Raw genomic sequence first — 10,922 nt, 5'->3', positions numbered from 1 at the left:
GATGGTATTCCTGAGTCTCCACCTGGACTTCCATGACCAACAGTAGTGAAAAAACGAAGAGGAGGCTACTGACATGATGAAGGAAGCCCTGAACACCACCAGACATGGAGGACCTTCACTGCTACTCTGAGCATCAGTGACATAACTTGTCATAAGTAATGACCCACTTATCATTTGCCAGCTCCACCTCACCCATCCCCTTCACTCCTTTATGCTGGCTTTCTTCCCTTTACTCTCTCAGTCCTGATACAAGTCCTTGGCTCAGAATATCAACTACCCTTTTGCCTTCGTAGGTGCTGTCTGATCTGCTGTCGTCCTCCAGCAGCTTGTTTATTTCACTGTGCCAAATCTTTGCACTTACAAATTCTTGCATCTCCAATCGTCAGTTTGCTGTATTGGAGGGACAGGGATTTGTGTGTCCACCTGGTGGCGCTGTAAGCTGGTTTTCCATGATGGTGAATGCTTCCAGTTTCTTCATTAGCATTCTGCATAAGTTTCAAGAGTCTACATGATTTGACCCAATCAGCTTTGAGAAATAATATGATCATCTCCTTATTTTTAATTTTGCATGAACTTTATGGTATGAAAATTTGATCATTTTACTGAGTTTAAAATTTTTGATAGATGGACAAATTCCTGTACATGAATTAGCTTCAAAACCAATCATCAGAGATTGACCTCCTGTTTACGTTACTGCCAATTACTGACTCATGCCGCTAGCTCACAATAATGTCCAGTTGCTTCCAATAATCCTAAAGGATGCTTTCTTTTGTTTTCCATCTTTGATCCAAAAATTATGTCATGGACCTCAAACCATTAAAGCCTTGATTTGGGAAAAATGCCACACTTCCTTGTAATTCTTTTTGATGGTTATATAATCAGGTTTGGTCATAATTTAACAGCTGATTCAAATCCCATAGCAGTTATTTGGATTGTGACTTAAATTATATTAAAAATGATTTCACTATCCCCGAGCACATTCCACCTCACTTCAATTCCCTTTGCATGATATCAGGTTTTGTTTATGAAGTCAGTTTGCCCCCTTGAATTATGTACTTTGTCCTGAGCTATTGTCCCAGAATCTTGTTTATTTAAAAAGGAATTCATTGTTTAATACAATTTCTGATACTGTCAATCACATAATCTTCCCCCTGCCTATGCCAATTTCCAGTTAGAGTTGTGCTCTGGCTATAAGATTTCTATTTCATTATCTACTAGTAGATTGTTCAGGAGTTTTGTACAAACCTTCTTGAGCAAAAGAACAACATTGGCTACTCGCCAGTTCCCCAGAACCTTGCTTTTTGCTCAAGAAGATGCAAAGATCTTCGTCAAAGCCCCAGCATTCTCTTCTCTTGCCTCTTTCAATATCCTAGGGTATATTCCATCAAGCTCTGGGGACTTAGCCACATTGATACTCTTAAAAAGACCCAGCAGCATCTCCTTTTTCATCTCAAAACACTGAAAGAACCCAAGGATGGAGGTTTTCAAAAAAAATGAATGGGAGTCATCAGCTCCTAGGAGAAAGCCAATCTTGGCTGGGCAATGCAACACGGGGCACACTGAAGCAGAATAGTGCTGAGACTGGCAAAGGAAAACCTGACTAGGAGTTCTTTCCAGTGAACGTTCATTAGCAGATCAGACTACATTTGGTAAACTGGTTTATTATCGTTATAGGGTAATGTAATGAGTGACAGATACACATATTGTTCATAATAGAAACTGATCTACACAAGTCACAAACCCCATCATGGAGTTGTTGTGTTCACTTTATGAGACGGTGTCTGACGTAATGGCTTCAGTGTAAAGTCACTGCTTTTGTTTTCTCTCAATGGAAGTAAAGGGTTGTGGCTTTTGTTAAGCACATAAAATGACTTTTTATTCACAAAGTCCGACATTGGTGACCCTGATGCTGCCGGATGATTCCAGAGTCACGTCGGCCGTTTTGAAGCTGTGGAGTTTTGGAGGAGCATGCCAGCACACGGTTTGCAGAGCCAGAAGCCCAGTTCGTGCGTCAAGAAATCACTGCGGACCGTATCAAATACCATCCACTGCAGCCAATGTAGTGAGTTTACCCAGACACCCACCTGCGTGGGGTAAATACCGTATGTCACTCTGAAACTCACCGGTGACAGACTTTTCTACTGTTTGTGTCTGATCGTGTACTGCTTACCCAGCCTGGGTGACACTAGACCTTCAGAGCTAATTAGCCACATGCTGTCTCCTCCCAGGTCATTACCGCCCCTGCTTTACTTTTAAAGAACTCTTTATGCAACAAGTACTCAAGTCCGCACAGCGCTCACTAATACACCTGTGAGGGACCAGAGCGAGCTTGCTGAGATGTCTGACTGTCTACCGGTAAGGGTTCATGGTTGCTCCTCCTTTCCCTGTCTCAATAAGCTCTGTCAGCGGTGCCTCCCGCAGACTCATGCCGCCGGCTCAGAACCGGACAGCGGGTCTACGGTTTGAATACTCATGCTTCGGTGTGGACGCCGAGAAGTGCTGATCACCGTGCACCTTCAACAGAGCATCGGAAGTCTGTGAATACTGTGGGTTCCTACTACCAGGGTCGTCTATTGATCATTATGGACACACTTTTCAGTATGATGCTTGTTCTGTGACACGGGCAGCAAAATGGTGCCGGTTTAAGAACTGCTGTCTTTGGGTTGGTACCCTGTACCCCTTTCCAGCGACAAATGGACTCCGTGGTAAAAGACATAGATTTTATTTTTAGTTACCTGGACAACATGCTTGTCACCAGCGCATCCAAACTGAATACTTGTCACATCTCCGCACACTTTTCATGCACTTAAGCCAACGTGGGCAGATTACTAACCCCACTAAATGCCAAGCTGGGTTGTCTTTCTTGGCCACTTTCCACTGCTCTGCACTACCAAAGCACTGGACGAGTTATTAGGTATGTTGTCTTTCTATCCCCGTTTCATTCCATGAGTCGCTGAACTTAAGCTCTCCTTGTATAGCGTCCTTACAGGCAGTGCCCCTAATCGATTGCTTGAGCGGTCGGCAGACATGATCATAGCATTTGACGACACCAAATGAGGTCCCAGGAATGCGGCCGTCCTGCCACAGCCACTCTCCGATGCACCTGTAGCCATCACTACTGATGACTCAGATTGTGCAGTGGGTGCTATCCACAAGCAGTTGGTTGAAGGCCTGTGGCAACCGCTCACTTTCTTCGGCCGGCACCTGTGCCTCACCCCCCAAGAGGAAGTGCAGCGCATTTGACCGCAAGCTTCTCGGTCTCAATCTGGCTGTGTGCCATTTTCATTTTCAACTGGAGGCTCGACATTTCACAGCGTTCGTAGGCCACAAGCCCCCCCCCCCCGCCCCCCGGTGTACTCAGTGACCAAAGCAATGCCACCTGGCCTATCTTTCAGCATTCATGACAGACGTACAGCACATTGCAGGGGAAAATAATGCCGTGGCTGAATGTCACAAGCCGGAAGGCTTCACAGAAGACTGTTGCTCTGAGCTTGTGTGGCACTGCCTTAGGAAGGATATGCGAAACTGGATTGTGGTTTACTTTGATCGCTAGCAGAAAAAAACTAGCCGTCATATTCAGGCACCTTTCGAGGCCCCTGAGCGATGGTTTGGCCATGTCAATGCGGACCTGGTTGTCCCTCTTCCCCCCTCCTGCGGTTTCACACATCTCCTTATCATGGTGGACCGTACCACCTGGAGGCCAGAGGTCGTCCCTCTAGCATCGACAGCAGCTGCAGATGTAGCTCAGCTGTTTCATCAACACCTGGGCCGCTCAGTTCGGCACTCCGTCTGATACTTCATCTCACCACGGTCATCAATTCACGTCAGACCTCTGGTCCTCAGTGTGACCCTGAACCCTGGTGTTACAGTGAATCACACCACCGTGTACCACCCACAGTCCAATGACCTGCATGAGGGGTTCCACCATTCTCCAAGGGCTGCTCTGAGAGCCTCCCTGATGGACAAGTGTCGACATGATCATCTTCCCCGGGTCCTGCTGGGGCTCAAAACGTTTCCAAAAGAGGATCCGCAGTTCTCCACAGCTGAATCGGTGTATGGCAGTCACTAAGGGTGCCGGGTGACTTTATTCCTGATGCCACAACTACCTGGTCGGCATCTCAACAGCATTCCTCCCCCCTCGGTAAACTCAATTCTTTTACACCTATCCCCACCTCTCATCATGGTGTACAGCACTCTTGGGTTCCTGTTGACCTATGTTCTACATCGCTCATTTTTGCTGAACATCAAGACCCCCTCAAGACTCCTTATGATGGTCCATTCCACGTTTTGGATTGGGACAATAAGACTTTTATTATAGAGACGAAGAGGAAACCTAAATGTATTTCTGTAGATCACTTTGAACTAATTGACCAAGACCAGGGTGGGTCCACTACCGTACCCCTGAATCGTGACATGACCATGTGTGTGTCAGCACACTGCTGGAAAAGCCAGAGGCACCTGCTGTTACTCCAACCAAGGCACACAGGACCCAAGCTCCAGTCAGACTCACAATGCCAGTTTTGGTGAACCCTGGGGGAACCTGTGTAGGGTAATGTAATCGGTGACAGATGACACATATTTTTCATAATAGAAACTGTTCTGCATAATTCACATACACCATCATTGAGTTGTTGTGTTCACTTTAAGAGAGTGTCTGACGTAATGACGTCACTTTAAGGCAACTGCTTTCGTGATGGAATAAAGGGCCAGAGGGCATGGTCCATATAGGAACCAATGACACAGGGGCGAGGTTTTGCAAAATGAGTGCAGGGAGTTAGGTGCTAAGTTAAAAGACAGAACTTACAGCGTTGTGATCTCAGAAATGCTCCTAGGGCCACATGCTTGTGAGACCAGAAATAGGAAGAGCTTACAGTTTAACATGTAGCTAAGGAGTTGGTGTAGGAGGCAGGGCCTTAGATTTTTGGATCACTGGGCTCTCTTCCAGGGTAGATGGGACCTGTACAGAAGAGACAGTTTGCACCTAAACTGGAGGGTGACTAATATCCTAGTGGGAAGGTTTACTCGTGCTATGTGATGGGGTTTTATTATCAAAGTACATATTCATGTAAGACACCATATGCAACCCTGAGACAAATCCCCAGGGCCTGACCAGGTGTTCCCTTGGAGCCTGTTGGAGGCAAGAGCAGAAATTGCAGGAGCCCTAGCAGAGATATTTGAATCAGTTTCAGCAACAGGCAAGGTACCAGATGATTGGAGGATAGCTAAAGTTGTTCTGCTGTTTAAGAAAGGCTCTAAGAATAAACCAGGAAATTATAGTTCTAAGTTCAAAGTATTTTTTTATTTTTAAAGTACATATCTTTCATCATATACAAGCTTGAGATTCATTTTCCAGATGTATGCATATTCACTGTCCAGCTGTTCCAGGATTGAGTGAACAGCCAATGAGATGGCATCTGCTGTGGACCTGTTGCTCTGGTAGGAAAACTGGAGCAGATCCAAGTCACCTCTCAGGCAGGAGCTGATATGTTTTCATCAACAGCCTCTCAAAACACTTGATCACCGTGGGTGTAAGTGCAACTGGGTGATAGTCAATGAGGCAGGTCACCATGCACTTTTAGGGCACCAATATAATTGAAGCTTGCTTGAAGCGGGTGGGCACCACGCACTGCCAAAGCAAAGGGTTAAAGATCTCAGTAAAGGCACCAGCCAGTGAGCCTGACACCAGTAGTGGGAAAGTTATTGGAAGGCATTTTAACAGTCTGAATGTATGAGTTCTTAGATAGACAGGGACCGACTAGGGGTACTCTGCATGCATCGCTTTTTGTGTGGTAAGTCATCTAGCCAATCTTACTGAGTTTTCCAAAGAAGTTACCAGAAGATTTGATAAAGGCAAGGTGGCAGATGTTGTCTATGTGGACTTCAGAAAGGCGTATTACAAGGTCCCGCATGGGAGGCTGGACAAGAACTTTCATTCACATGGCATTGAAGATGAGGTAGTAAATTGAATTAGACATTGGCTTTATGGGAGAAGCCAGAGACTGGTAGGAGACGGTTGCCTCTCTGACTGGAAGTCCGTGACTAGTGGGGTGCCACTGGGATAGGTGCTTTGTCATCGATATCAACGATCTGGATGATAATGCGGTTCACTGGATCAGCAAATTTGCAGATGACACCAAGATTGGGGGTGTGGTGGTCAGCAAGGAAGACATCAAAGCTTACAGTGGGATCTGGACCTGTTGCAATAATGGCCAGATGGACTTTAATGCAGACAAGTTTGAGGTGTTACACTTCAGTAGGACCAACTGAGGTAGGTCTTACGCAGAAAACAGTAGGGCACTGAGGAGTGTGGTTGAACAAAGAGATCTGGGAATACAAGTCCATTATTTATTGAACGTGCTGTTGCAGGCAGATAATATCATAAAGAATGTCACATTGACCTTCAGAGATCAAAATATTCTAAAGAATAGTAACTATAACAGGATCAATAAAAGATCAGCCAGTGGAGAAGACAAATTGTGCAAATGCAAATATAAACAAATACCAATAAATAATGAGAACATAAAGTAACAAGATAGAGAGACCTTAAAATGAGATGTGTATAGTTATCTCCTTTTGTTCAAGAGCCTGATGGTTGAGTGGTAATAACTGTTTTAGAAGCTGGTAGTGTGAGTCCTAAGGGTCTTGTACCTTCTACCTGATGGCAGCAGTGAGAAAAAAGCATATCCTGGGTAATGGAGATCTCTAGTGATGGATGCCGCTTTCCTAAGACAACATCCTATGTCGATGTGCTCAATGGTTTGGCGGGCTTTACCTGTGATATACTGGGCAGAATCCATTATCTTATGTAGGATTTTCTGTTCAAATGCATTGCTGTTTCCTTACCTGGCCATGATGCAGCCAGTCAATACACTCCCCAGTACACCATCTATAGAACTTTGTCAAAGTTTTAGCTGTTGTGCCACATCTCCTACAGGACAGATGTAAGTAAGACTGTAAGAATACAGGGAAAATTTACAAGAATGTTGCTGGGACTGAGTTATAGAAGATAGTTATAGAAGATTGAGAGGAGATTTGGCAGTGGTACACAAAATTATGGGGGTTTAGAGAGGATAAATGCATGCAAGCTTTTGAACTGAGGTTGGATAAGACTACAACTAGAACTGATGGGTTAAGGGTGGAAGGTGAAATGGTTAAAAGAAACATCTTCACCCAGAGGGTGATGAGAATGTGGAATGGGTTGGCAGCACGTGGTGGATATATTGTTAATTTCAACATTTAAGAGAGGTTTGGACTGGTACATGGATAGGATGGGTATGGAGTGTTAGGACTGAGGTGTAGGTCAATGGAGCTAGGCAGTTTAAATGGTTCAGCACAGACTAGATGGGCCAAATGGCCTGTTTCTATTCTCTAGTTTTTTTTTACTCAATGACTCTAATCGACATGGAAATCACCACAGATCATGGATTTGATCTTGTAATGGAGTCCTCCAAGAAAATGAGCCGATCTCTGCATTTGTGCTGGAACACCCTTCTGTGGATTGACAATGGACACTCTGGCCATTTGATGGAAAGAAAACTCTCTCCCATACAAGTACTGGTTGAAACGTTTTACACCCCAAACCAGACTCAAGGCTTCTCTGCCAATCCATGTATAATTTTTCTCTGCAGTTGTAAGGGAACATGACGCAAAAGCTACGGAGCATTCCCTTCCATCACTCATAACATGTAACATGACAGCACTATAAATGAAGTATTTTCCTCCAGAAATGCTTGCAAAGATACTCTCTATCCTGGACAGGGGGCATTGATCTACTTTCAGTACTAGGTTGATGGTGATCTTAAAATCATCATTGATCCTGACAGGTCCTTTCTTCTTAGCTACAGGGACCACTGGCATTGCCCATAAGCTCCACTCAACCTTGGAAATAAAACCTTCAGCTTCCATGCGATCTAGCTTATTGGCTACTGTATCACAGATGGTATAAGGAACCAGATTGGTTTTGTAAAACTTGGATGTGGCATTTTCATTTAACATTTTTACCCTTGATATGTTTGTGCTTTCCAGTGCCATCCTTGAACACTGCCATGGCATCATCCAGTACCTTTCTTAACTCACTTTCAGTTGGCTCAGTTGCAGGGGATGTAGCATGCAAATTGTGGATGGATCTCCAATCAAGCTGTAGTTTTCTTCGCCAATCATGAGTCCACAATGCTGACCCTCCTGTTTTTACCACATTCTAGACTAATGTACTTGTTGGCTGTTGTATTTCACTGTTACAAATGTTATTTCCACAGGAGATATCTTACATAAGTTCTCAGCTGGATATCTACAGTGTTCAGTTCAACATCTTTGAAACATCATTTTAACTCATTTTGTGAAATGACTGAAACAGCCGAGCCAGTGTCCAATTCTATTTTAATTAATTTACCATTAACTTCTGGTGTAAGCCATATTGCTTGTCTATTGTTCGTTTTCACATTGTAAATCTCAAGGCTTCTCAGTCCTGTGTTGCTCTCGCTATTATCATATTTTTCATCAAAAGCATGCAGATTGATGCTTTTTTTTTTTACAAACTGCAACTTGACTTTTCATCTTTTCCTCTTCCCTGTATGGTCCATTTATTTTCGTCTGCCTGGCATGCTCTTTGTATGTGTCCTATTTTGTTGCATGGCCTGCCACAACAGTAACACAATTTGATCAGCCAGTTGGTTTTGTTTCATTTTTGTTTTGTTTCATTTTTGTTTTGTTTCATTTTGTTCATGCTCACTTTCCTTCCTGACTGCAACTCAATGGGTCTCTGTCCACTGTTTCCATAGATGCAGTGATTCCAACTGCTCTTTTAAGTATGAGTTGTGCTTCATTAGGAGACTCTTCAGAAAACTTTCCAGTAAGATTACACAAACTAAACAATCTCTCAGTGCATTATTAAGCTCATCACTGAACTGACAATGCTCAGACAATCTCTTCAATTCATCCACATACGCTGAAACTGACCCCCCTTCCTTTTGAACCCTCTTATGAAATGTAAAATGTTCTGCAATTAGCGATGGCTTCAGTTCTAAATGTTGCTGCATTACTTTGATGATATTAGCAAAGCTTATTTCAGCTTGTTTTGTTGAAGCAGTTGAACTTCTAAGCAAACTGTGTGCCTTTAAACCCAATGCACTCAGCTAAACTGGTACTTGTTTTTCATTGGCTATTCCATTTGCTTCAAAATACAGCTCTATCTGCTCAGTATACCTGAGCCAGTTCTCCAGTGGAAAATGTCTATCCTTCCGATATAGCCAGCCAATTCTGCTTTTTCTTACTTATGATTATTATCAGTTGGTACTCATTGTTAATGAACCCATGTTCTGCCTTTTTTTAACTGAACTGTTTTCTGTCTCTCTCTCTCTCCCTACCAAAGAGTTACATGCTGTGCTGCTTCTTTATAACTTGAACATCATGCTGCAATTTAACAGGTAGGTAGTCATCTCAGGTTCATTTCAAAAATACCTCAATGCCACTGTTACGTTTTACAACACCAAACCATAAAAGTAACAGAAAGCAAAAGTACGGAACCAAGAATAACATGTCTTAGTTTTGTTTTACTTCTAGTGAGGCACGCACTTGCAACGTTTTGGCGTAATGTCATATCTCATGTTCTTTTACATGTAACCTGTAATAAATTATTTAAACAACAAAGAATGCTCTATCAGTTAGTATGCTTACAATGTTAGTCAAATATTATTGAAATATTAAAAACAGAACACGAAGGTGTTCCAAAGTGTGAATAATTCCATTTAAAATCAGCTTTTGCAAATGCCACTTCAGCTCCTGCACCACCACTCTTTTCCAAAAACGTATCCAATAATGATTTATTTTTGATGCTGTGGTTTTATGTTTGGAATTATCAGAGAACAAAGTTAACGTTTCAGAGTACATTTGGCTGACCGCAGATTTGGCTACCGCGCAAGATTGTTCCCTTATGCTGCATGCTCTTTCCATAATAGGCAGGCTGCATACTTTGCTTGTCTGAATCAAGGATGAATGTCTGCAATTTCCTGAATGTGGTCTCTTGATGTGCAAGGATCCTCATGGCTAACCAAACAAATAGGAGAAGTCACAATGACAGCAACTAGCAAGAAGAGCACAGGTCATTGAAATCTGGTAATGATTTCACGCTATTGTTCCTTGTGTTGGAAAACTCAATATTTAAATGTGAATGTAAAAAAATAAGAAGATATGATATTGTTGTGATTTGGAGATAGGATGTTAGCAGTGCTATAAAACTACATTCCTCTGACTCAGAAGGAAGGAAAGGAGTTTCTGGAAAAGTAAAATTAAGTTGCAAAACTTACTTTGTGTGTTTATATAAAAGGTCTATCATTGAGCAAGGATAATCAAGATCTGCATTCATAAAATTCTCAATGTCAGCTTAACAATGAAGGATAAAATGGAGTCTTTTTTATTAAGGCATTGTAAATATAACTACATTTAAATAATTTTTAATATACAGTTTGATATAAAGCAAGATTCTGCTTTTGTTTGCTGTGTACAATTAAATATTTTTCAACACTAAAACCTCATTTGGCTCATGGCTTTCTGAGGAAATAATTCTGATATGAATTTGATTAAGCCTGTATCAATACAATGAAGGAACTTCAACATGGAAGGCGTTATTTTCTGAAAATGTCCTAAAGAAGTGCTACATAAATAACACAAAGCTCCTCAATGTTCTCACCCATTATAAATTTATTAAAGCATCCCAAATGAATAAAAGAATGTAACAAATTCTACCTGTGCAGTAAATCACTTTTTCACTCTGCCAGTCAATCATTGCTTGATCCGTTGAGTACATCCGAGAGCTTCTGTTTTATTTCAGATATTTATTGTTATGTGGTGTATTAATGCAACCTGGCTACTTCGAGAAACCAAGATTCATGCAATCACAGAAAATCACTTCAGAGTCAAAGGTTCTG

Source organism: Hypanus sabinus, chromosome 13 (assembly GCF_030144855.1).
Source record: "Hypanus sabinus isolate sHypSab1 chromosome 13, sHypSab1.hap1, whole genome shotgun sequence".
Lineage (NCBI taxonomy): Eukaryota > Metazoa > Chordata > Chondrichthyes > Myliobatiformes > Dasyatidae > Hypanus > Hypanus sabinus.
The sequence above is the reverse complement of the archived record's forward strand: the minus strand, read 5'-3'. Positions refer to the sequence as shown.